At 40.3% G+C, this 26,974-nt stretch overlaps 1 long non-coding RNA gene and 1 other non-coding gene across 7 annotated transcripts; both read left to right on the forward strand.

Annotated features, from left to right (window-relative positions):
* Positions 1 to 10,103: 10,103 nt before the first annotated feature.
* LOC110783878 (uncharacterized) lies at positions 10,104 to 13,454 on the forward strand. 6 transcript variants are annotated; one of them, XR_008933093.1, is made up of 8 exons: positions 10,104 to 10,439; positions 11,103 to 11,151; positions 11,719 to 11,834; positions 12,187 to 12,359; positions 12,449 to 12,562; positions 12,687 to 12,727; positions 12,822 to 13,034; positions 13,213 to 13,454. It is a non-coding gene; the product is annotated as an uncharacterized lncRNA (long non-coding RNA). The 6 variants fall into 6 exon arrangements; XR_008933090.1 differs by lacking the exon at positions 11,103 to 11,151 and having other exon boundaries at positions 10,105 to 10,439; positions 11,590 to 11,834; XR_008933089.1 differs by lacking the exon at positions 12,187 to 12,359 and having other exon boundaries at positions 10,108 to 10,439; positions 11,590 to 11,834.
* Positions 13,455 to 23,895: 10,441 nt separating this feature from the next.
* Positions 23,896 to 23,998, forward strand: LOC130460370 (small nucleolar RNA R71). The gene has a single exon (XR_008920254.1). It is a non-coding gene; the product is annotated as a small nucleolar RNA R71 (small nucleolar RNA).
* Positions 23,999 to 26,974: the final 2,976 nt, after the last annotated feature.

Below are 26,974 nucleotides of genomic sequence, written 5' to 3' on the forward strand. Positions count from 1 at the left end.
TTGAGTGAAGCATGTTAGACTAGGATTTCATTCTATCTTGTTCGTACTCAGCTTTCGCTGACTTCGTACTTCATGTCTTTCGGTCATGGCCTTTGCCTTAATGATCCTATGATGATCCATCATTGCACTTGCATTGTTGGGGAGTAGATTTCAATAAGCAGGTTGGTTGAGATAACTTGCGGGAGAAGTTATCATGGGAATAGTGATGAGTGACTATTTCATCTCTCGTATTTATAAACTCTATTTTAATTTATAGTCATGACTATCATCATTACTACAGTATGGTTTTAAACCTTAGTTAATGGATTTTCTAAACTATTTAATGTTGGTTTGGGCCTTGATGGTTCCAAGTTGTTTTATAACAATTAACTATTTAATATGATTTGAAAGTTAGTTATTTCTGCTGCATAGTTCTGGTAAATAGCCTTAGCCATTATCACGGTGGCGATAATATCTTGGTAATTCTTTTATATTAGTCGGAAAGAGGTAATTATAAATATAAGGAATTATCAGGGTGTTACAAAATGGTATCAGAGCTCTAGTTTAAGAGCTGCTTTTCATTAAATAATAGTGCAAAGTGGTAATTCCTTAAACTACGATTTTAAAAACTACTTGATAGTAATCCATACTATTTAAGTAGAATTTGCGGAACTTTAGGATTTTCGAAAATTGTTTTCCTAAAGTAAAAATGTTATTTCTGTGTACTCAATATTTTGAAAAGCCAAATACCAATTATTTTAAGTTATTTGAAAACTTATTGATTTTAATATTTCTCGAATTTATTAAATTCGAATAAATTCGAAACATTTTTGAAAATTCCGATTTTTTTTCCTCTCTTCGGATTTTCCGATTTTTTTTTCAAAATAAAACAAAAAATTTATTTTTTCGAATTATTTATTTATTTATTTATTTTCGAAAAATAATCAAATTAATTAATTGAATTATTCGATTAATTATTTTATTTTCGATTTTAATTTTAATAATTTCGCTTATATTTGAAGTTATTTATTTAATTAATTTCGAAAATTATTCTTATTTCTAAGTGAGAAAGGGTAGCTTAAGAAGGGTATATTTAGATTAAGTATGCATTTAACTTAGGTATGCTTGTGATTAAGTGCTAAGTATTAAGTACTAATTGTGTGCTTATGTATTTAAGTTTGAGCATGTTTTATGTTGCTTTATAAGATTAATTGCATCACGATTTATGATTAAGAATGTACTTGTGCATTAAAATTGTATGGCTCCACGAACTTACTTTGCTTTGGAACGTATTAGTAAGACTTTTAGCTGTGTACTTTCAGGACTAAGATGTTGCTTTCAAAGTTCGCTAACCTAGGGCACCTAGAGAAGCTAGATTGTGAAACCACGTACATTTACGTACAGAAGATTGAGTTTGCCTGCAACTATTTTCCCACGGTCAAGAAATTGCCTGAACTAAGGAAAAAGGATGTCATGGTCGAGATGGTTATTCACTATTTACCCCATAGGAACCCATATATAGGTCTGAAGAAACAATTCTGTGATATGCATACTAGAAGTGGCCTTCCTAATTACTTCAAGTATGGTACTCTAGATGGTAGGTGGAGGTATGACATGGAGATTATATATGACCACTATTCTAGAGATGGCGGAGCAATGTTTTTAGGATGGTAAGATGGTGGAAAGTATCAACCACACAGAGTTTAATAGTGATACGGAAACCCTTATGAATGAGGATAGTGATGATGATGATGTTATTGAGATTGAAAACCCAAATCCTATCATTCCTGAACCCAGTATTGAGATTTCTAGCGACACTGAAGTTGAGCCTGAAACAAATGATGAAGTGAACAGTAAGCTACAACAGAATGATGAGTATATGGAGTATGAATCCGATCCGGAAGAAGACTTCGGAGATCCTAATGGTCAAGACTTAATCTAGAGTACTACAATGAAAGGAATGATCGTCAAGATGACTCTAGCATTTAAACTTTTCTAATATAATAGCTAGTGCTTATTTTAGTGGAGTAATAAAGTAGCAAGCTACTATTTATGGTTTTAGAAATTTGTTTTGTGGTTTCTTGAATAAAGTACTATCCAAAAGATGTATTACTCTCTCATTGAAGCAATAAAAGTTTAGAATTCTTTTTATTACCTCTAACACTAAGTTTTAAGTTTCTTTGAGCGATTATTGCAAAGGAATTTCATGTATTTCTTCAATGAAATCGTACTTGCAAGGTGGTTCAATTCTTCACCACTTAAACTCTGTGACGCGAATTAAAGCGAGAATTGGCCCAAGAATAGACGCCAATCTTGCCTTAAGGGTCCGAAATTTTTGTGCATATTTTGTGCTATTGTGTGACTTGTTAGTGCAATGCTTTACCAAGGTAGTGTCCAACCCAAGTTGTTAAAGTTAACCTTTTGTTTTATTCAAGAGAAGGGACATGACTACCCAAGGGATCGCCGATGTGGTTAGGCAACTAGCTGAAGTAGTGCAGAACTTAGCACAGAATAGAAATAATCAAGGACTTGATCCAGCTGGTGAAATGTTTAAGAAGGTGGCCCAGAGTAAGCCTCCTTTGTACCAAGGGGAAGTAGACCCAACTGTACTTGAGAACTGGCTAAGAGAGTTCGATAAGCTTATACTAGCCGTGAATTGCCCAGAAGACCTTAGGGTTAATAGTTTTGTGTATTACCTTAGGGGAGAAGCTGATTTGTGGTGGCAAAGGTGTGAGAATGCTTTTAGAGCTACACCTGGATTTGGATGGGAATCATTAAAAGTTGCCTTGAGAAACAAGTTTTATCCACCGTATCTGAAAAAGCAGAAAGCCCAAGAGTTCATCGAGCTAAGGATGGAAGGGAAGTCTATAACTGAATACTATTCCAAGTTCATAGAACTATCTAGGTTTGCACCTGAAGTGGTGGCAACAGAAGAGCTTAGATTTCAGAGATTTGAGAGTGGATTAACTATGGATCTACAAATGATGCTTCCTGGAGAAACCTTTACTTCTCTTGACACTCTGTACGGGAAAGCTGCCCATCTGTATGGTCTGCAGCAAAGGAGAAATGGAGTTGGTGAAAAGAGAAAGGATGTTGGTAACCAAAATCAAGGTGGTGGCGAACAGAATTAGGGAAACTTTAAGAAGAACAAAGGGAATAATCACTTTCAGTTTAAGGGAAATCATGGTGGAAACAGAAACAACTTCCACAACAACAATGGGAAAAAGAACCAGTCTGCAGGGAATGGAACGATAGTCTATGAGTGTAGACGTTGCCAGAATAATCACCCAGGTCAGGACTGTAATGGAAACCCAACCAAAGCAACCACCAGAACAACAACCGGAATAAACAGAACCGGAATGGAGGAAATAATGGTGGAAACCAAAAGGGTTACCAAAATGGTAACAACGGCAATAAAATGGCCAGAGTAATGGAAAGTCTGGGGGAAACTATCAGCCGAATGGGAACCGAAACACAAACGGAAATTCCATTGGAGGTGGCTATAACAAAGGAGTTGCCCAAGGAAAGCTGAATTTAACCACTAGGCAGGAAGCTGAAACCTCGTCTGACGTCATAGCTGGTACTTTTTCTATAAACTCCATTTTAGTGAAAGTACTATTTGATTTTGGTGCGACTTATTCGTTTATATCGAAGGGTATGCTAGAGAAGTTAAAGTTGAAAGAACGCGAAAGAATTGAAGTACCCATAGTGATACCAACCAGTGAGATTGTGAAGTGTACAAGATCCATAGGGATGTACCTTTGACCATATCCAAGATCATATTCTTTTCTAGCCTAATCGAGTTTGAGTTAGGAGACTTAGATGTGATTTTGGGAATGGATTGGTTGGCAATGTTCGAAGCCAAGATTGATTGTGAGAAGTAGAAGATTCACTTGAAGTCTAGCTTAGGAAAGGTAGTATCCTATCGTCGTTTTGGGAAACCTAGAAGTGTGGGAATCATCACGACAATGGAACTCGTGAAGCTAGTCAGTAAAGGGAACCCTGTTTTCTTATGTAATGTGAGAGACTTAGAGCATGTGATGAAAGAGAAACCAGTGGACATTGCAGTGGTAAATGAGTTCTTGGACGTGTTTCCGGAAGAGATCCCGAGGATGCCGCCCAATCGACATATTGACTTTACCGTAGACCTAATACCCGGAACTGCACCTATCTCGAAAGCCCCATACCGGATGGCTCCGACAGAGATGAGTGAATTAAAAGGACAACTAAAAGAATTGCTAGAGAAAGGTTATATTAGACCAAGTGCATCGCCTTGGGGAGCGCCAGTCCTGTTTGTGAAGAAGAAGGACGGAAGCATGAGACTCTGTATAGAATATAGGGAGCTCAATAAAGTCACAATCAAGAATAAGTATCCTTTGCCTAGGATAGATGATCTGTTTGACCAATTGAAAGGAGCAGGAATCTTTTCAAAGATCGATTTGAGGTCAGGTTATCATCAGTTGAGAATCCCAGAGCACGATTGTAGACACCTAAATCGTGTCTCCCCATTAGGATGATGACGATACCATTATCCTTGTTAGGTGGTCGGAACAACTTCGTGCGGCCGGAAGTCCCAATTGCTAGAATACATTCCAAAATCCAAGAGCCAAAGTCCGAACCCCGAGGCCGTTCCCATTCCGGAACTCGGTATAAAATACAAATTCCAAAAATCAATTTCAAAAACCAAGTACAATCTCACCCAATGGACCACTCCATTGGTTTTACAGGGCCTTTTCTAGTCGAAATGACACTAAGCAATCTAAATTCGGGCGCCGACCCAAAAAACTAAGCAAGCCGGGCCTCGTCCCGTAAAACAGAATTCGAAAACCGGAAATGGCTAGTTTTTAGTCGGAAGCTTCCTTAATCCCCAAGCAAGACTACGTGCCAAGCAACGTACAATTCGTACAAAGGTACGCCCACTACAAGCCAAACACAAGGACGACATCTTCGTCCTTGTTAGGCAGCTTCCGTGCCACGTCAGCTGCGCTGGATGCTGGGTCAGCTGGCATTTAGCCCTTCATTTTCCTATTTAAACCCCTAATTTTCAGCATTTTAGGGGAGGCAATACACAATCAGAACGTCGTAATACAAAAATTGCTCCTCGAAATTCAAAATACAAACTCTTCAAAAACTTCATACAAATCTCAAAATTCTAAGCAATTGGGAGCTCCAAGAGGAATTCTAGCCTAAACCTAACTAGGTATTTTCGAATCCCAATCCTAATCTACAATGTTTCTATGATTTATATTTCAAAATGATTAGAAAGGTTGGCACTTTTATTCTTAAATGTGTCACTTGCAACAATCACATGCTCTTACAAAATCAACACTTTCTATGATATAAATACAAAGTTTCAAGATTCAATGATGTTTAAGATTGTTTGTAATCACTTCCTTAAACTAGAATCATTTTCAAACCATGGTGTAATCAAAGGTGAGGCCTTTTCAATGTTAAAAGGTCTAATATTTGAGATTCAAGACTCCATTTTTCAATATACAAGTTCAAGTTTCCAAATTTCAAGATTCAATGATGTTTAAGGTTGTTTGTAATCACTTGCTTAAACTAGAATCATTTCAATACTTGGAGCATACCAAAGATGAAATCTTTTCAACATTAAAAGATCTAATCTTTGAGATTCAAGACTCCTTATTTCAATATACAAGTTCAATGTTCAAGATTCAATATTTCAAGTTCAATTTCTATGTTCAAAATCTAAGACACTTTGGGTTGAGCAACTTGACCCAAAGTTGAGATTTTAGACTTGAATCCGTGTCGGACACACTTATTCTTAAGAAGTCGTTTGGCGTTCAGATCTCAAATTCAATAGTACAATTTCAATACCGCACCTTTCGATTATGCACTTCAATATTGCAGTTTCAATAATGCCTTTAAATATTGCACCTTTCAATTCCGCACTTTCTGTTTATGCAACTTTACTTTCCTAGTCCCTATAGGCAATGTGGTTTCCCACCTAGTCCTTTCTAGATGGTGATGTATTTTACTAATTACACATCTATTTTCCATTGTGATGTTGCTTTACTTGATTATCGCTTTCATCACCTCACATGCAAAATACAAAATACAAGTTACACCACGCTTAACAAAGATAATTTTTGGACAAACCGGCCTTAGGTTCCCTTGAATTAACTTTAAAGCGAAGTGGTCACAATACAAAAGTAGAAATTCTATTTGTGCAAGTTCTTAATTCCAACCCACATAGTGTCATGACTAGGGTATTTTCGAAAATGTTTTGTGCCATGCATTTGAATATATTTCTAAGGTTTGCGGAATAAGCATCTCGTTCCCTTGCCCGGATCTCACCCATCCGTTTCTAAGATTCAATTCCTTATCCTAATAGAGTACTCATTTTTGGTCTTTCCAAACGGGACCCTTAAAAATGTTTGGTGGAGACTCCTTCGAAATCAAAAATTACAAAAAGCCTTCCGTAGGGAAAATACAAATGTGCCACGGAAGAAAAAACCCCCTACAATTCTGGCGACTCCACTGGGGATTTCCTGATTTCAACTTCGAAAATACGAGCACACTTTGAGCAGCAAGCCACTGATCTACTTAAGTTCTGGATGCCAGCTCTGGCGCCAGGCACAGACCCCTCGCCAAAAGCCACTGCCTACATCCAGCACAGTGGCTCTCAGTGGCTCGTTGCCCATGTTGCTCAAGTTTTCAAGTGGGAGTCAGTCTGTTTTTGAATTTCGAAGGACACTCCCAAAACCCTGAGAACGAATGTTGAAAAACGAGCCTTTCAAATATGATATTCAAATGCGATTTTCACTTTTCAATTTCTAGGCATTTCGTGCATATTTCGAAAACCATATTTGTGCAAAACGAATTTCTACCTTTCCTAATACAGATGTGTTCTACATTCGGGCTAGCCCCGGGGGCAATGAAATGGTGATTCTCCATACGGTTCCTGACCAAAGTGTGTGACCATTTCCGCGCCTACCAAAACTTAGCATTTGCTTGACATTCCCGATGTCAAGTATGGAGGTAGTCTGCCGACACACACATCCCTTAGGTGGATGTGCAAGTTGTCGCCGGATCCGTCTCTTAGTCAAGTACCCTTTTGACACCTAAAGCCGACCACTTGCATCTTACAAAACATAGACCGACCTTAGTTTGAGAACTTTGCATGTCGCATTTCATATCCATGCTAGTGTGACAATGTGCTATTTGTGCATTGTGTGGGCGTCTTTGCACGCGTGAATGGCTAACCTCGAGTTCTAGCTTTGCCAAAACCATTAGCCTCCAACTAGGAAACCACACCCCTAGGAGAATCATTAAAACCTCATGCATCTAAAATCGCCGATTTAAGGTCTTTTAGGAGTGCCACTCCATTTGATTCAAAGCCCTTAAACACGCCTCACGCACAAATGCCCAAATTCAAAATTCAATCCAACGACGTCATAATGCCGGATTTTCTAGTCCAAATTTCAAATTCCAAATTCAAAATTCAATCCAACGGCGTCATAATGCCGGAATTTCTAGTCCAAATTTCAAATTCCAAATTCAAAATTCAATCCAACGACGTCATAATGCCGGATTTTCTAGTCCAAATTTCAAATTCCAAATTCAAAATTCAATCCAACGGCGTCGTAATGCCGAATTTCTAGTCCAAATTTCAAATTCCAAATTCAAAATTCAAATCCAACGGCGTCATAATGCCGGATTTTCTTGTTCAAGCGTTCAAATATTCAATTCCATCATTCAAACCTCAAATTTAAGTTACCAATTTCAATCTCAAAGCCTCAAGTTCAAATGTCCAAACTCATGCCGTCGTATAGAAAAAATCCCGGGATCATTGAGTTTTGGGATCATTGAGTTTGTAAAGAAAAACTCCCGGGATCACTGAGTTTTGGGGGAAAGGAGTGTTGAATTAGAGCGCTACAACTCTCCGTGAGTTGCACAGTCTCCTTAGCTTCACAACTTCTCTTGCCACTAAGAATATCTCTCATGAATCTAGAATAGTGAGGAATTTGTTTGAGTGCCTCGGTGAAAGATAATGACACATAAAGCTTGCTAATGATTTCCCAAAACTTGTGAAATTGATCATCAAGCCTTTTCCGGTAAATCTTTGAGGGTAGGGGGGAGGAGGAATTGGGAGAGGAGGAAGAGTAGTCTCCTTCCACTTAACACCATCAATCACATCATCGACATGAGACTCCTCCTCCGCCATATCACAGTCCGGGGACTCATTCCCCTTAGGATCCTCACCCCTAGAACAAGGTGTGTCAACTAGCTTAGCACCATCATCTAGAGTCATCCCACTCCAAGTCACAACCGAATACATTTGTTTAGGTGCTTGACCTTGGGGTGGGAGACTAGTATGCACTTGTTGCTCTTTAATGGTGCTAGCTAGTTGTGCTAGTTGGGTCTCAATCATCTTCAAGTGAGGGTTGGATTGCTTGAATCCATCCTCAAACTCGATGTTCTTTTTGGCTTGCGCCCCCACAAACGACTCCATGAGAGCCTCAATATTAGACTTGAGAGGCGGGAGCGGTGAGGTGCAATGCCATAACCACTAAGGTTAGATTGAAATTGATTGCCAAAGGTCCTTGGTCCATTGAATCCGGGAGGTGGAAATTGAGACACACCATATGGATCTCCCGAGTTCAAAGGATAACCCCCACTAGAGGCACCCCTAAATTGCCCATAAGAGTAGTTGTAACCCCCTCAACCTTGATGGTTGGGATTATAACTACCTTGATTGTATTGGCCTTGATTGCCAAAACCTTGAGATTGACCATAGGGTGCTTGGCCTTGATAGCCTTGCGCTCTATTGCCACCTCGGCCTTGGCTATCATACCCACTTCCTTGGCCATAGCCTTGGTGGGAACCATACATGGGGGGCCCTCTAGGTTGCCTAGCAAAATTTTGATTATTGGGGTTATCATTTCTAGACCTCTCATTCAAGGCATGAGCATATTCCACATCAAAATCACCTTCATACGAAGGGCCATAATCCATAAAAGACACATTATGAACCAAGGGACATGCATTGGGGAAGTGACCAAAATCTTGGCAATTATCACAAAAAGAAGTTCCCGGAGGAATAGTGTCATAGGAACTAACCTTGCTCTTCCTCTTAGTGAGAAAAGTGGCCGAAGGTGGTGGAGTTGTAGATGGTGATGGTGGTTCGCTTGTTGCTCTTCCCGCAAATGGTGATGGTGGTTGGCTTGGCGTGCTTTCAAGTTTCTCCAACCTCGAGCTAAGCTTCTCAATGATCCTAGCTTGCTCCATAGCATAAACCGATCCTTTACCATCATCATTCCTTCCCTTGCCATCATAGTCCCTTGCACCAACGTGCCAAGCTTGGTAATTTTGGACCACATCCTCAATTATCTCCTCAATTTGATCTTCACTTTTGTTCATGATGGGACCTCCCGTGCCCGCATCTAGACTTGTCTTTGAACTTGGGCTCAACCCCAAGTAGAAGGTTTGAAGTAACAACCACTTAGGGATCCCATGGTGAGGGCACTCCCTTTAGTACTCTTTGAATCGATACCAAGCTTCGAAAAGTGACTCGTCTCGCTTTTTCTCAAAGGATTGGATTTTGTGGCGATATTCCGCCGTCTTTCCATGCGAGTAAAACTTGCTCAAAAATGCACTAATCACCTCGTTCCAAGTGCGAAGTGAGTTGGGCTTGACCTCCTTGTCAAGCCAATCACTAGCTCGCCCAAGGAGAGAGAAACGAAACAATGTCAACCTCACGTAGTCCGTTGTCACACCATTGTGTTTGATTGTGTCACAATAATGCTCGAATTGTTTGAGGTGCTCGCACTACTACATTTCTAATCAAATACAACGGTTTAAGAAGGTGTAATGCGACACTTCACGTAGAACCGTCGCAATAGATGAGGCTAATGCGACTGTTTCCTCTATAATACACCTTGAAGTTGGACTAATGCGACGGTTGTGATAAACCGTCACATTAGATTGTCTAATGCAACGCCTTTTGAGGCTAATGTAACGCCTGCGAAAATAAATATTACCACACATTAAATTGTCATAATATTACTCTTTTCCCTCCCATTGTTTTCCAAAATTTTAAAACCCCCCTTGTATTTTTCCCTCAAAATTTTAAACCCCCGCCGTTGTAAAATTTCACCCAAAATTTTCATAACCCAAAATTTTCATACAACTTGAATTGTTACCCAAAAAAAAGAAAGAAAAGAAATGGCAAACAGAAATTAAAAAACACAGAGACTAATTATTCTAGAGAGAGGAGGGAGACTCGAGAAATTCATGAATTAGGTCGACGCTCCTTCATCGCAATTTAGGATTCGCAATTCAGGATTCGCAATCGCAGTCACATTTCTAGGGTTTACAGTATCTGCAATTCGCAAGTGAAGTGTTTAGAAGGTCTGCAACATCACCACGAAAAAGGAAGAGGTCATCCCATTCAAACTGTATTCCCGTACATCAGATTCAAAAACTCTCGCAAGGTTTGTTATCTCGATTAAATTTATGTCCTGAATTGCGTTTAGGGTTTTCTATTTTGATCTGAATTGCATTTAGGGTTTTCTATTTTGATTAAATTTCTGTCCTGAATTGCGTTTAGGGTTTGCTATTTAGGATTTTGATGATTTGCAATCATGGGTTTTAATCTGTCATCTCTTTGCAATTTCAATGGGTTCACTTTATTCAAAGATGAATTGATTTTCGCATCCTTTGTGCTTCAAAGTTGTCTGATTATGTTTTTTGTTTTTCTTGAGCAATTTAATTTTACTTGATTATGTTTTTCGTATGCAAAGTTTTCTTTTACTTGATTCGTAATTTGGTTCTGTTTTTTGTTTTTTCCTGAGCAGTGTGTTGGTGTTACAGTTGAGAGTTAACTTATGTTTAGGTTATTCTTATTGTAGAGTTTCAATTTTAGAAGTTTATTCTAGTTCGTCAAGCTGTATTTCCTATCCTTGAATGGGGAAGAGGTTATAATCTCAAGAAGTTTAGAGGTCTCAAGAAGTTTAGAGGTCTCAAGAAGTTTAGAGGAGACCTCATTTCTGGTCCTCACTATTGCTAGTCTCTGTATCCCTCATGTATGCAATGAAATTCCATTGTTTCCAGTCCAAAAATCATCTGTGACTCTCTTTGTTTTGTTGGTGTAACAGGATATAGCGTATTCTAAACTTGCAAACTTAGACCCGCAATATGGATTGTGTAAGCTCTACTGGCACAACTCTAGTTTTTGTTTAGCAGTCAGGGTGCAAATATGCGATATTAATTAATTAAATTTAGTTCGTGCTTTGTTTATATACAACTGAATTACTTATATAGTGTCTCTTTGAGCCAAAGCGGTTGTAGCCTTCAACACTTGCTCAGTTGGGGTCTTGGGGAGAATCAAAGGAATTGCCGTTGTCTATAGTTTGTGTTTGCTGTTTTGACTAATGAGGATAAATTAAAAAAAAAACACGAATCTTATAAAAAATACTCCTAATATGATAATCAGGCAATCATTCAGATTATTCTTCTTGATATTGATTGATTGGAGCTTCGGAGTTCTTGAAAGTTATCTGTTGTTTAATCATCAGATGAATTGCCAGGTGAAATTTCTTACCTCTAATCAACTGTCATTTCTTCTGCCTTATTTGCTATCAGATTAGAGGAAGAGAGGGACTCAGCTTGATCAAATCTAGAGAGTGATTCTGAATTAACTAAGAGAGTGTTTCTTAGGGTTAATTGGATCTGGAGAGCGGGATTCCCAATTAACTAGAGTTGGTTTTTTAGGGTTCAAAGTTCGTAATACGGAAATCGCAACTCACCGGCAAAGAGTTTTTTTTTAGAGTTCATCGAATTTCTTGCAAGTTACCGGATTTATGGATTGCTGGATCTCTTGATACAAGGTACGACAACAAATTCATTATTTATGTATTGATTATTATGGTTCTGTATCAATTGAGCTTCATGATATTTTTAGTTAAATGCAAATTAAATTATAGTGTTTTTGGCCTTTGTGCGTGTTGGGAGGATTACCATCATCTTTTCCGGCTGCCGCTTCTCATGTTTATCAAATTATGCCTTGTTCATGAGTTATAAAATTAGTTTAATTGTAGTTGCGGTTTCTAATTTTTGTGTAGTTGACAAAGATGGTCCATGACGAATTTCTATGGCATGAATTATGAATAAAGAGGGTCTGAAAATTTGATACTTTGTATTTACTAGCTGAAACTGATAAAAAAAAGGGCTTTGATGTAGAGGGGAGACAAGGTATTGCTTCATGTTAAGCTATTCAAGCTTCAAGTTGAGCACTGTACTCGCTAACCCTACAATCTAACCTCTAAGAAACATGTATAGTTCAATTAACTTCTGATGAAGGCATCTGTAAATTGTTGGTGGAGTCACGCGGCTATGTCTGCGAGGAGCACACAGTTAATCTGCATACTCTTCTTCTTTAAATTAAACCGTTTTCTATAATCTTAGTTGATTAACTAAAATGCTGTTGTTGGAGAGATTTCAGGTGACAACCAAAGATGGTTATATTCTCAGCTTGCAACGAATTCCAACAGGCTTGACAAACTATACACTTGAAGACCGCAAGCCACCAGTGCTTTTGCAACATGGGGTTTTAATGGTTAGTATTATACACTGTTTCTCTGAAATTTATAGTGACGTAACGTATACTATTTTCTGAAATCCGTAAAATTGTCACATCTCCAATATACGTCACCACATCATCACTACTTGTAATTGATCAGGTTTCTTCATTGATCTCATTGCAGCTTTACCTCTTCCTCTGGTACAACTAATTCTTAGTTTTTTTACCAAACATTTAACATTTTAATGTCTACTAGTTGATATGGAAAGAAAAATGTTATGTTTTTTCCCTGCAGATTGTGATATGGTTTATAATTCCAGCAATTAAGCTGTCTAAATCAAGAAGCACCTATAATGCACTCCAATTGATTGTTTTCTTCCAATATATTCCACGGTTTTATCTGATATTCCCGCTGAGTGCTGAGATTATAAAGTCTGCTAGTGTTGTCACAAAAACATCTTGGGCAGGAGCTGCTTATAATCTCATGTTCTACATGTTGGCTAGTCATGTAAGGAACTATACATGTTTTCTACAGACAAGTAACAAAGAAATGGTTTTTTAAGAAACATGTTTCTGAATTCATCATTTGATTTTGGTTTCTTGTCATGAAATTTATTATATTATTTATCGTGTTTTAGCTAGTGCACCATCTCTAACTTGTGCCCATTTGTGATTTAAACTTGCAGGAGTATGGTGAGCTAAATGGAGAATAAAATGTAGATCTAACAAATGAGACGGTGGAGGCTCTTGTTTGTTTTTGAGTTATTTTATAATTTAGAGTAATGTTGAATTTGTTTATATGGATTTTTATTTTATGCATTAAAAACACTAAATTAATTAGTGAACGACTATTTTGTAATGCATGTGTCCTATGGGCACTAATATTGTAATATTACTCTTTAAGTCAATAAAAATATTTTATTATTGACATCTTTTCTTAATTTAGAAAACTAATTATAATTATAATTATTATTTATTATTATGAATAAATTACCGTTGCATTAGGCTAAAATGTGTTGCATTATTTCTTTAAGCCAACATAGAAATCCGTCGCATTAGCTAAAATAACCGTCGCATTAGCTAAAATACCCGTCGCATTAGCTAAAATAACCGTTGCATTAGCTAAAGATCTAATGCGACACCCCATCTAAGGACCGTCGCATTAGATGCTTATCTAATGCGACGGTATTAATTTCCGTTGCATTAGGTCACTGGTCGTCGCATTAGGCCTAATGCAACGCCACCGGATGCAAGGGTCATTTGTCGTCGCATTAGGTCTAATGCGACGGATTTTGATGCCTAATGCAACGATTTTAGGCGTTGCATCTGATAAGAAATGTAGTAGTGTCGTGGGGTGACTCGTTGCTCTTCCCACAAAAAGGGTGGCTTTGAACCAAGTTGATCAAAGCGGGTTTGATCTCAAAGTTGTTAGCACTAGTTCTGGGGGCTTGGATACCGCATGTTGCTTCAAATGCCCCCGGTATTCCCAAATTCTTAACCGGGAGCGCCATAGTCTCAAAATCTTGCTCACTCTCTTCTTGTTCCACACCAACACTCAAGGATTCGAATCGGTTGTGGCTTGATGAGCTAGTTCGAACATGCCTTAGTGTCCTAAGTGTCCTCTCCAATGCAAGGTCAAGAGGATGGAGGGTCCTTTGACGAGCACGACCTCTATCAAGCATACAAACTCACAGAAACACGTGAGTATTGCAAAGGAAAAGAAAGCAAACAAGAATGCAATATTTTTGTATTTTTTCTAATGGTAAACTAGTCTCAACAAAACTCAATAACAACGACCGTTCCCCGGCAACGACGCCATTTTGATAGGGTATTTTTCCGTTGTTGAATAGAAATTCACCTCACCAAACAAAATTTATAAAACCACTAAACTAACCGGCTATATTGCTATAGCGGCAAGTATAGGGATCGTCCCATAGAAACGGTGGTTATCGAGTTTAAGTATTAAGCTAGTTTGAACAAGAGTTTGTTTGACTTATAACTAGGAAACTAAAGCTAACAATTAAATGAAATTGAATCAATAAAAGGGAATGCTAGGAGTCGGGGATAGCCTAGGGAAATCTGGGGAAATGAACTAAGCACTTAAGTAATCATGATCATGTGAGGACTTGGTGTATAGGCAAATAGCATCTAATGACGAACCCGCCACCTCTCGGATGGGGAACGCGAAGCGTCTAATCTACGGAAGAGATTTCGCCTAATCCTAGACTAAACAAACTTGCATATAATAGGCACCACTATTCACTTACACAAGTTAGGCTCACAATGTCTTGCCAAACCTAACCTATGCAATCCAATTAAATCTAATCAAATAGCATTTGCAACTACCACTCAATTAGGATGTATATCCTATCCCCAAATCATGTTTAATTACAACAATCAATGATCAATTAAATCATCAATTTCCCCTAATTAAACCCCTATATTCTCCCCTTTCCCTAACTTAAGACTACTCACTACACATGCTAGAAATTAGGGAATTCATGGATTCTAAACAAGCAAACATGAAATTGAAGGAGTAGAAAGAAGGAATCAAAGAATTCAATTGCAAACTAAAATCAACAACTAGAGAATTGAGAATTAAGGGAATTAAAATCAAAGCAAAAGAATATCAAGAAGTTGAAGAAAAATCAAAGAACATTGACAAAATAGCATGAACAAAATACTAAGAACTTGAATTAAATTGCAAGGAAAAGAGAAGAGTTGAAGAAATTACAAATTTGAAGCTTGAAATCAATGAGTTTCTCTCTCTAGAACACTAGCTTGAAGAGCAAACCTCTAAAACTTTCTAATTTTCTATTTCGGAAATTAATTGTTTAATAAAAATAATGAAAATTCTATTTATACAAACCCCTGAAAAATAGAAGTTTAAACTCGAAAAGGTCAGCCCGCGCAGCTGTGCGATCATGCAGACCCAGATGCGATCGCATCAGTGCGAGCGGGCCCTGGATCCGTGCGAACGTGTTCAACGACGATTCACTTCTTCGATCTGTGCGATCGAACTGCAAATCCGTGCGATCGCACGGTCTTGACATAGCCAATTCTTCAGCATTCTTCAAAATTCTTCATGTGCTCGCACAAAAACTCAGTGCGAGCTTACCAAAAATCCGTGCGAGCGGGCTCATACATGGTGCGATCGCACATAATCCCAAATAGTTCTTACATCGTTTTTTCGATTTCGTGCGAATACACAATCCTGGAACACGAGCGCACGAGCCTGATTGACTTTGAAGCCAAGTCTGCTGACCCGTGCGAACACACAGAATTCCTGTGCGATCGCACGGGCCTGATTCGAGCAAACTTCAACTCTTTTCCATCATTTTCTAACATTTTACCTGAAAAGTGCATAGATGGAATAAGGGGATAAAAATGCAACAAAACTATACAAAACTATCAAAAAGCGTAATAAAACTATATAAAATCCTAAGCTTAGAGCGACATAAATGCCGCTCATCACACTCCCCCAAGCTAGGCGTTTGCTAGTCTCTAGCAAACTAGGCACGAACTAGGGAAGGACGAGCAAATTATTGAGAATCTAAAAACTACAAAAACAAGATCTACAAGGATATACAACCTATCTCACTTTCGTAGGAATCACGGTTGCATTTAAGCGCATGCTACAAGCTCTTTAAACCCCACAATCGCTCATGAGGACGAGTGGGATCTCGCAAGGGTTTCCAAAGAGAACCACCCATAACTCTTCCAAAAACTCAAACAAGGCAAGACCTAAAATGAAAAGCAAACCAAGAAAAAGGAAGAAAAGAAAAAGAAAGAAAAGAAAAAGAAAAAAAGGAAAAGAAAATAGAAACGAAAGAAAAAAATGAAACTACAAAATTCAAGATAAGGGCCCTTATTATGGAACAAGTATGAGAGAATGCTAACATTACTAATCAAATAAACGAATGCACGTTAACCAATGTCCTAAGTCGAGAGAAAGATTCAAGTGCCAAGCAAAGAGAACTAAGGGCAAGCACTAATCAATTCCCCTTCAACCGAGCATACCACGTCAAATCTCTAGATCCTATCCACCCTTGAGAATAGCGTCTCGAGACGCCGCGAAGGCGCCGGAAAAACAAGATTAGGCTACCCGACATCTTAGCATGACAATCCCATTCCATAAACTTGACCAAATGTTCCCTCCACCGACAATGACTCAACTCAAAAGGGTCAAGAGGACTTTTTAGGGTGTAAGGTAGGCTAGGGGTAAGGTGTGGAACAAATTTGGTAATTTGGTGCTCATACCTAAAGTGAAGCGCTATGAAAGAACTCAACTCAAGCAAATCGAACCAAAAACAAACTCATACCACTTATTTGGGGTACCCCCAAGCTTATTCAACAACTACACTAAACTAAAACTCTTTTTTTTTTGAACTTTTCTTGATTTGATTTTCTCCTTTTTTTGTGTGTTTCAAATGAAACTTTTCTCATTGCCTTGTTTTTCTCTATTTTTAGCTTTTTCACAACTTTTCTTTCTCTTTTTGCTTTGGCATCATTTATTCACTATATATATTTCCAAAACTTTCCATTCAATACCAACAACAATCATTCCCCAACTTTGCATAATCATTCATAACCAACAAGCATCATAACTCAAAGCTTCACTATCACTTCTAAGGGTGAAAATAAAACAAAGGCTAATAGGCTTGTAATATGCTCAGAAGAAATGAAGGGAAAAGGCTCAAACGGCTAGCAAGTGGGCAAATGCAAACAAAAATATATGAGAGAAATAGAAAATAAAGTCCTAATCTAAAAAGAAAAATAGTCACCGAAAAAAAAATGCCTCTATCGTCCCCTAAAGTAGTTCGGTCGCGGTCTCGGGAAGGAAATAGTCAAACTCGGGAGACAAGAAAGTCAATGCCAAGGATCCATGCCACTCAATATGTGTAAACAATGTGTTTGGGCTAATGTGAACATGATCCTCACATGGGAGCAAATACCACTCTCTCCGGTTTCAAGTCACTAGAGAGATCGACACCATCTTACCACAAGCCAAGGGTTCAAGACGCATGCTACCCAAAGTTCAACCAACTTTCTTAACACCTAAATCCTAGATTCGACCCAAGACATTGAAAACCGTGCAAGCATCTACCAATTAGGAATAAAATCATTCTAGCCTACAAGTTTCAATTTTATTTGCCCAAATCAAGAATATTGCGTAAGAAACCTAGAAAAACTTGCCTTGACAAAAGGAAAGGAAAACAAAGAAAAAGGAAAGAAAAAGGAAGAAAAGAAGGAATCACACCAAAAGGAAAACAAAAAGAATAAAATGAAAAGAAAAGGAAACAAAAGAAATCAAAAATCAAACTAAAAACAAAGAAACTAATTTATACAAATGCACACAAGGTATGATTTCATAGAAATGAGCATCACAAATAGGCAACCACACAACAAAACTCCCCCCAAGCTGGAATTAGGCCATGTCCCCAAGGCCTAAAAAAAAACTATGGAGGGGCACAACTACCCATCCAACCAATGCCCCATATGCAATATGCCCATCCCAAAGAATGCATGTGAGATAGAAGGATATTACCGGATATGTCGTGGGAGCAAGTCCCGCAAAGAACCGGTAAAAACCGAACCAAACTCACCGATAAATCGACGGACAAGGAAATGGTGGAAAGTGTGAACCCACAACAAAGAAACATACCAAAAACAACTCAAAAACAACAAAGAAAAATGTTAGTAGACAAGGGCCAAATGGCCAAAACACACCAAAAAAATAAGCAACATAAGCTCATCATATATACAACCACACAAAGTGGCAAGAACACCAACAACACCAACCATCATCAAAGGGTCCTCATAGCAAACCCCCACTCCGCATTTCTCCCCCAAGCTAATCACAAGCAAACCATCACATCAAGATGGGGGGAGAAATGGAGTGAACCCTAAGAAGAAGGGCCCGGGGCATGCCCTTTACCCTTCGAATCATAAATCCTCCAATGTTCATCCCTTTCAAGACGATGAGCACGAGCCTCTTCGTCCGTAAAAGGGTTGAAATTGTAGGTGGGGTCCACATCAGGACCCGAAGCGTCGGTATAGGGCGGCCAACCATATTCGGGCAGAAGGGGGTAGTTGCCATGGGGTGGCACTCCTCGGGGACCATCCCAACTTCCCATATACCCCTTGGGCCACCCGGTGAAATCCTCGAGCCACTCACTAGGCCGATCCACCGGTGGGGGAGTGGGGTACATAGGGTCACCACAGTAGTCACTCCCGCCCATTATAGTATAGTCATAGGGCGGAAAGGAGGGGGGAGTGACACAGGGTTGGGATGGGCCCGTCCAATACGGATAAGTGGGTGTACGCTCCTCATTCCAACTAGGGACGGGCCCTTGTTGGGGAGGGTGATAAGTATAGTTAACATAGGGGGCAAAGTCCCCTTTGTCAACATGGAAATCGTACACCCGCCTACCGTAGTAGGACGAGTCAAAGTCGGGATAAGAATCTCCCGTGCGGCTCCCTTGAGAAGCAAGAGTAGCCAAGGTACGAGCTTGGTCCTCTTGCCCTTGCAAGATAGCCGCAAGGGAAGATTGCAAGCCATGTAAATCAAAAGGAGAGGAGGAAGATGACATACCACCCTCATTAGGGGAAGGCTCCGAGATAGGAGGAGGACCAGGGGGAGGACGATGAGGGGGAGACTCCGCGGCGTGTTGAGGAGGAGGAAGCCGGGCCTCTTGGGCAATGAATAAAGGATCGCGAGGAAGTAAATACCTCATATTGGGAGCCCAAGAAGTGATGGTGGGATTGGGAAGGATGCACCAATCTCGTTGCTTCACCGTCCAAATATACCTATCATTCTTGGTGGCCTTGATCCACTTGGCATTCGTGAGCGTCCGCAAGTCTAGGAACTCCCCTCCGGGAACCGGAACCAACTCTTCTAGGGAGTTCTTGTAAGGATCATTTGGGAGTGCCCTCAAGAGAAGAGTGAGCATTCCACCAATTAGAATGTCGCCGCTAGTTGGTTGCCCATCCCGAATTTCAAGGATTTGGGTGATCAAAAGTTGCCCGTAGTCCAAAATGCCACAATCTCAGTGGCTAGCCACAAGGCTCCAAGTTCCGGGCTCGAGAAAGACCCGGTTGCCCCCTTGGCAAAGACCGCGTATAGGAGCATGCGGTTCAAGTAACGAATGGCGGGGTGATGAAATGAAGATGACTTTGCCGAAGAGGAAATGAACTTTCTCTCCTCTCCCGTGAGGTCCCCCCACCAAATGTTCTCATCATAGGAGCCCGCATACTCTACCACCGGGTTAACCACAAGACCCCGGTTTGGGTAAATGGTGAAGAAATCATTGATCTCTTCGTCGTTGAGCACGTGTTGATTATTGAAGACTTGAAAGTGAAGCTCTACCGACTCTTTCCCATTGTCGTGAACCCTTCGCCTCCGAGTCGAGGCAAGAAACTCGAGGGTGACTCTCTTATATGTCTTAGCATGCATCTTCACAAACTCCTCGAGATCGAGCCCCTCAATCAAAGTCTTAAGCTCCTTCTCAACCCCCAAAGTTTGAACGGCCTTCTTGTCATAGAACTTTGTCGGGCGGATGGTCCGCTTAGACAATTCCTCAAAGTGAGTCCAAGACCGTTGTTCCGAGAATGCAATCCCGTAAGTCTCAAACTCCGGGGGGGGGGGGGTAGGAGCCTTGCGCTTGTTTTTTTGGGCGTTGGGCCCCTTCTTGGAACGTTTTGTCATCATGATGAACTACTAGAGAACAAAAACCTACACACAAATAAATAAAACAACCACAATCCAAAACAAATGGAAAAACTAAGTTAGTAAAGAAAGCTAATAATCTACCACCAAGACTATCGCAAACGAATACCAATACACCACCCAAGTTCAATGCGAACAAGTATACTCCAATCAATACTCATCAACCAAAATCACCAAATCAACTAGAATTCATTCAACATTTCACCAAAAATCTACCAAGAGCCTAGACTTACAAATATTAACAATGTATCATGCATAACAAGTCTAGACTCTCAAGGAGTAATCACAAAAACAAACATGCATCTCTAACCATTTAAAATCAAAAATTTCAGAAATTCACCCAAATAATATGAACAATGAAATCAAATGCAAAGAAAATGGAGAAGGAAGGGGAAGAAATCGTCACTCACTAGCAAAGGAGGAAGACAAGATCACCCAAAATCACACTCCAAAGCTCCTATTGCAACAATGAACCACAAAATCAAAGTTCACACAAAACCCTAGAAATCGGGGGTTTTTGAAAAAAAATCTGAAATTAATGGTTTTAAAGTGAGGGAAGAGGATGAGTTTGTGAATGTGAGTGATTTGGAGTGAAATGAGTGAGTGAGATTGAGTAGGAAATGGAGGTTGAAGAGTTTGATTAGGGAGGAGAGTGGAGAGATGGTGAAGAAGTGAGAAAAAAAGTGAGAAATGAAGAAGAAGGGGCGATTTTTCTGATAAAACACGATCGCAGAACCGGGTCGCCCGACCCGTGTGAGCGCACAAAATTTCCTTGCGATCGCACGGTTCGAGCTCGATCGCAAAAAAATCCGACCCGATCGCACGAACTGCTGGGGAGCTACTGATCCATATTTCCAGTTTTGTGCGATCGCATGAATTAGCTGTGCGATCGCACAGAACTGGAAAAATGCCTTTTTTGCCTTGCTCGATTAATACACCCAATCTAACTCATTTTCTTTTATCAAAAGAAAAATAAAACTACGAAAACAAAAGTTAGTGAACAAAAACAAATTAGGACTAGAGTTAGGCAACCGGGTTGCCTCCCGGGTAGCGCTCGTTTAACGTCATTAGCATGACGAATCCCCCCAAAGCTCAAGGGGGGAAAAAAAGGAATCAATACACGGGTTGCCTCCCGGTAGCGCTCGTTTTACGTCATTAGCTTGAAGGACCCCCCAAAAGTCAAGGGGGGTCAAACTCACCCAATCTTGGGTCAACACTACTCAATATGCACTTCTTTGCCCCTTTGGGCACAAACATCTTACCGACATCACCATTCAAGAGGCGCAAACCAAATAATCCACCACCACGCCACTCCTTGGCATTTTTTGGAATCTTGGCTTGCTTGGGTCGCTTGGCTTTCTTCGCCGATTCATGAATCACTTTGGAGGGTTGAGCTCCACTATCACCATCATCACGCATTTCAAATATATCGGAGATGGTCACGACATCATCAAACTCATCCTCAAGCACATTTGGGATTCCATTGAAATTCTTGTCATCAAGAGAGGACCTAGCAAGCTCAATATCACACTTAGAAACACGAAAATTGTTAGAAGGGTTAGCATGTGAGCAAAAGCTCTCAATACAAGAAATAGTTTCTACTTTCATACAACTTTTCATCTTTGCAAAACATCCTTCACCAAGGGGAAGCTTGAAGCTAGCTTTTGAATCCCCCGCTTTTAAGGTGATTAGTCACCCTTGCACATCGATAAGAGCACCCACGGTGGCCAAAAATGGCCTCCCCAAGATAATGGGGGTATGGGAATCCTCATCGATGTCCAAGACGACGAAGTCAACAAGGAAAGTAAGCTTGCCAACAACGAGGGGAACATCCTCAATCCTACCCAATGGTAACATAACTGATCGATTGGCTAGTTGCAATGACATAGCGGTAGGAGAGAGATCACCTAGCTTGAGCTTCTCTTAGGTCTTATATGGCAAGATGCTCACACTTGCACCCAAATCACAAAGAGCATTATCAAATTTGAGGTTTTGAATGCTACAAGGGATAGAAAAACTCCCGGGATCATTGAGTTTTGGGGGAAAGGAGTGTTGAATTAGAGCGCTACAACTCTCCGTGAGTTGCACAGTCTCCTTAGCTTCACAACTTCTCTTGCCACTAAGAATATCTCTCATGAATCTAGAATAGTGAGGAATTTGTTTGAGTGCCTCGGTGAAAGATAATGACACATAAAGCTTGCTAATGGTTTCCCAAAACTTGTGAAATTGATCATCAAGCCTTTTCCGGTAAATCTTTGAGGGTAGGGGGGAGGAGGAATTGGGAGAGGAGGAAGAGTAGTCTCCTTCCACTTAACACCATCAATCACATCATCGACATGAGACTCCTCCTCCGCCATATCACAGTCCGGGGACTCATTCCCCTTAGGATCCTCACCCCTAGAACAAGGTGTGTCAACTAGCTTAGCACCATCATCTAGAGTCATCCCACTCCGAGTCACAACCGAATACATTTGTTTAGGTGCTTGACCTTGGGGTGGGAGACTAGTATGCACTTGTTGCTCTTTAATGGTGCTAGCTAGTTGTGCTAGTTGGGTCTCAATCATCTTCAAGTGAGTGTTAGATTGCTTGAATCCATCCTCAAACTCGACGTTCTTCTTGGCTTGCGCCCCCATAAACGACTCCATGAGAGCCTCAAGATTAGACTTGAGAGGCGGGAGCGGTGGAGGTGTAATGCCATAACCACTAAGGTTTGATTGAAATTGATTGCCAAAGGTCCTTGGTCCATTGAATCCGGGAGGTGGAAATTGAGACACACCATATGGACCTCCCGAGTTCAAAGGATAACCCCCACTAGAGGTACCCCTAAATTGCCCATAAGAGTAGTTGTAACCCCCTCCACCTTGATGGTTAGGATTATAACTACCTTGATTGTATTGGCCTTGATTGCCAAAACCTTGTTATTGACCATAGGGTGCTTGGCCTTGATAGCCTTGCGCTCTATAGCCACCTTGGCCTTGGCTATCATACCCACTTCCTTGGCTATAGCCTTGGTGGGAACCATACATGGGGGGCCCTCTAGGTTGCCTAGAAAAATTTTGATTATTGGGGTTATCATTTCTAGACCTCTCATTCAAGGCATGAGCATATTCCACATCAAAATCACCTTCATACGAAGGGCCATAATCCACAAAAGACACATTATGAACCAAGGGACATGCATTGGAAGTGACCAAAATCTTGGCAATTATCACAAAAAGAAGTGCCCGGAGGCATAGTGTCATAGGAACTAAACTTGCTCTTCCCCTTAGTGCGAAGAGTGGTCGAAGGTGGTGAAGTTGTAGATGGTGATGGTGGTTGGCTTGTTGCTCTTCCCGCAAATGGTGATGGTGGTTGGCTTGGCGTGCTTTCAAGTTTCTCCAACCTCGAGCTAAGCTTCTCAATGATCCTAGCTTGCTCCATAGCATAAACCAATCCTTTACCATCATCATTCCTTCCCTTGCCATCATAGTCCCTTGCACCAACGTGCCAAGCTTGATAATTTTGGACCACATCCTCAATTATCTCCTCAATTTGATCTTCGGTTTCGTTCATGATGGGACCTCCCGCGCCCGCATCTAGACATGTCTTTGAACTTGGGCTCAACCCCAAGTAGAAGGTTTGAAGTAACAACCACTTAGGGATCCCATGGTGAGGGCACTCCCTTTGGTACCCTTTGAAACGATCCCAAGCTTCGAAAAGTGACTCGTCTCGCTTTTGCTCAAAGGATTGGATTTTGTGGCGATATTCCGCCGTCTTTCCATGCGAGTAAAACTTGCTCAAAAACACACTAGTCACCTCGTTCCAAGTGCGATGTGAGTTGGGCTTGACCTCCTTGTCAAGCCAATCACTAGCTCGCCCAAGGAGATAGAAACGAAACAATGTCAACCTCACGTAGTCCGATGTCACACCATTGTGTTTGATTGTGTCACAATAATGCTCGAATTGTTTGAGGTGCTCGTGGGGTGACTCGTTGCTCTTCCCACAAAAAGGGTGGCTTTGAACCAAGTTGATCAAAGCGAGTTTGATCTCGAAGTTGTTAGCACTAGTTGTGGGGGCTTGGATACCGCATGTTGCTTCAAATTCCCCAAGTATTCCCAAATTCTTAACCGTGAGCGCCATAGTCTCAAAATCTTGCTCACTCTCTTCTTATTCCACACCAACACTGAAGGATTCGAATGGATTGTGGCTTGATGAGCTAGTTCGAACACGCCTTAGTCTCCTAAGTGTCCTCTCCAATTCAAGGTCAAGAGGATGGAGGGTCCTTTGACGAGCAAGACCTCTATCAAGCATACAAACTCAAAGAAACACGTGAGTATTGCAAAGGAAAAGAAAGCAAACAAGAATGCAATATTTTTGTATTTTTTCTAATGGTAAACTAGTCTCAACAAAACTCAATAACAACGACCGTTCCCAGGCAACGGCGCCATTTTGATAGGGTGTTTTTCCGTCGTTGAATAGAAATTCACCTCACCAAACAAAATTTATAAAACCACTAAACTAACCGGCTATATTGCTATAGCGGCAAGTATAGGGATCGTCCCATAGAAACGGTGGTTATCGAGTTTAAGTATTAAGCTAGTTTGAACAAGAGTTTGTTTGAATTATAACTAGGAAACTAAAGCTAACAATTAAATGAAATTGAATCGATAAAAGGGAATGCTAGGGAGTCGGGGATAGCCTAGGGAAATCGGGGGAAATGAACTAAGCACTTAAGTAATCATGATCATGTAAGGACTTGGTGTATAGGCAAATAACATCTAATGACGAACCCACCACCTCTCGGATGGGGAACGCGAAGCGTCTAATCTAAGGAAAAGCTTTCGCCTAATCCTAGACTAAACAAACTTGCATATAATAGGCACCACCATTCACTTACACAAGTTAGGCTCACAATGTCTTGCCAAACCTAACCTATGCAATCCAATTAAATCTAATCAAATAGCATTTGCAACTACCACTCAATTAGGCATGGATATCCTATCACCAAATCATGTTTAATTACAACAATCAATGATCAATTAAATCATCAATTTCCCCTAATTAAACCCCTATATTCTCCCCTTTCCCTAACTTAAGACTACTCACTACACATGCTAGAAATTAGGGAATTCATGGATTCTAAACAAGCAAACATGAAATTGAAGGAGTAGAAAGAAGGAATCAAATAATTCAATTGCAAACGAAAATCAACAACTAGAGAATTGAGAATTAATGGAATTAAAATCAAAGCAAAAGAAATTCAAGAAGTTGAAGAACAATCAAAGAACATTGACAAAATAGCATGAACAAAATGTTAGGTTATGATACATATGAATAAACATAAATCATGCGGAAAAACCATAAAGCCAAGAAACATATTATTTACACATAATCATATAGCATAATTTAGGTGCATACACTTTGTAGCGTGCCCTCCCTAGCTGCACCCGAACCGAACAAGAACAAGTCTTTAGGACTCCAAGTGTCGTCCCTCCGTAGATAGTCCACAGCACGTCCGGATCCGCCTTGAGATTGACAAACTAGAATCGCCCTTAAGGTACTATAATTTTCGGCAATTATGGGCAAGAATGTAACTGAATTTTTTGCTCTCAAAAATCACTTTGAATACTTCAAAACTCGTTATAAATTGTGAACCCATGCCACATATTTATAGGGGTATGGAAAGAGAATTGGAATCCTACTAGGATACGAATTAATTAAATTAGAATCCTAGTAGAACTCTTATTTAATTAATTTATCTTTTAGGATTAGGAATTGAATCATTAAAAGAATCCTATACGCTTTAGGTTTCGTATGTGAACACAAACACACACACGCACGCACAGCAGCCCACGAGGGGCGCCATGCGCGCGCGCGCAGCCCACGGACACTCGCAGCCCACTGCCACGAGGCCCACACGCTGCCGCTGCCTTGGCGCGCGCTGGGCCTGCCTTGTGGTGGGCCTGGCGCAGCCTTGGCTGGTGCGTTGTGGCGCGCGTTTCTCTTGCTGGACGTGGGCCTCGCTTCGTGCTGGGCCTTCGTCTAGCAAGCTCGTCCGATGCTAATTCATACGACGCGCTTCCGATTAATTTCCCGATTCCGGATTTCATTTCCGATACGAACAATATTTAACATTTCCGATTCCGGAATTAATTTCCGTTTCGAACAAATATTTAATATTTCCGTTTCCGGGATTATTTTCCGATTCCGATAATATTTTCCGATTCCGATAATATTTCCGATTCCGGCAATATTTCCATTTCCATTAATATTTTCCGATACGTACCATGTTTCCGTTTCTTGCAACATCTACGACTTGGATAATATTTATATTTCCGATACGATCCATATTTCCGTTTCCGGCAATATCATCGTTTCCGGAGTATTCATTTCTTGCTTGTGACGATCTCAGCTCCCACTGAAACCAAGATCCGTCGATTCCGAATATCCATAGATGGAGTATTTAATGCCATTAAATACTTGATCCGTTTACGTACTATTTGTGTGACCCTATGGGTTCAGTCAAGAGTAAGCTGTGGATTAATATAATTAATTCCACTTGAACTGAAGCGGCCTCTAGCTGGGCATTCAGCTCACTTGATCTCACTGAATTATTAACTTGTTAATTAATACTGAACCGCATTTATTAGACTTAATATTATATGCATACTTGGACCAAGGGCATTATTTCCTTCACAAAATACTAAGAACTTGAATTAAATTGCAAGGAAAAGAGAAGA

Source organism: Spinacia oleracea, chromosome 4 (genome assembly GCF_020520425.1).
Source record: "Spinacia oleracea cultivar Varoflay chromosome 4, BTI_SOV_V1, whole genome shotgun sequence".
NCBI lineage: Eukaryota > Viridiplantae > Streptophyta > Magnoliopsida > Caryophyllales > Amaranthaceae > Spinacia > Spinacia oleracea.